We start from the raw sequence: 1240 nt of genomic DNA, 5'->3' as shown, positions 1-1240 counted from the left end.
GGAGGAAGGATCCCAGTCAAGAAGTCTGTTAGGAAGACTGGGCATCAAGAGAACTAGGACCATGCCTTTTGCCTTTTCTTTACTTCATAGGATCTTTCTAAGGACTACCTGAGATTTTGCATGGAGATGTGCTTTGAAATGCTAATGATGCTCTGCATACATTATTAAGACAATCACATCACTACTCAAGTCAGTTTATTAGAAGGACAAGACCCTCAGGGAATGAAGGATGCCAAGATGGTTAGTGGGTTCAAACATTCATTGAAGACTTTTGACTTCAAAGACGAGGGGAAGAAATAGTTCTGTGATAAGACAATGGTGGTGGTGGTGGTGGTAATGTGCTGTGGAGTTGGTTACAACTCATAGCGACCTTATACAGGGTTTCCGAGGCTGTAAATCTTTACAGGAGCAGAAACCCTCATCTTTCTCCTGTGGAACCAACGACTGGTAGTTTCAAACTGCTGACCTTGAGATAAGCAGCCAGACTCGTAACCACTACGCTACCAGAGCTCCTTGTGATAAGACAATCGTATCAAGCAAAGTTCTGATGTTGTTAGGTGCCATCAAGTTAGCTCTAATTCATAGTGACTTTATGAAGAACAGAACCAAACCCTTCCTTATCCTGCGTCATCCTCACGATCACTGTTATGCTTGAGCCAATTGCTGCTGCCTCTGTGCCAATCCATTTCCTTGTGGGGGTCTTCCATTTTTTGTTGACCCTTCACTTTACCAAGCATGATGTTCTTTTCCAGGGACTGGTCCCTCCTAATAACATGTCTGAAGTATAAGAGATGAGGTCTCACTATCCTGACTTCTAAGAAGTATTCTGGCTGTACTTCTTCTAAACAGATTTGTTTGGTCTTCTGGCAGTCCATGGCACCTTTAATATTCTCCAACATCGTAACTCAAATGCATCAGTTCTTCTATGGTCTTCCTTATTCATTGTCCAACTTTCACAAGCATATGTTGTTGTTATGTGCCATCTAGTAGATTCCTACTCCTCGCGACCATGTACAGGGTTTCCAAGGAGTGGCTGGTGAGCTTGAACCACTGACCTTGCAGTTCAAACCAACCTTTCCATCCCGCCAATGCATTAACCCACAGCATATAAGACTATTGAAAATACCATGGCTGAGGTCAGGTGTACTTTAGTTTTCAAATTGATATCTTTGCTCTTGAACACTTTAAAGAGGTCTTGTACAGCAGACATGCCTTGTTGTTGTTGTTTTGTGCTGTGGAG

The sequence above is a fragment of the Chrysochloris asiatica genome, unplaced genomic scaffold (genome assembly GCF_000296735.1).
Source record: "Chrysochloris asiatica unplaced genomic scaffold, ChrAsi1.0 scaffold00106, whole genome shotgun sequence".
NCBI lineage: Eukaryota > Metazoa > Chordata > Mammalia > Afrosoricida > Chrysochloridae > Chrysochloris > Chrysochloris asiatica.
Note: the sequence above shows the minus strand (reverse complement) of the source record.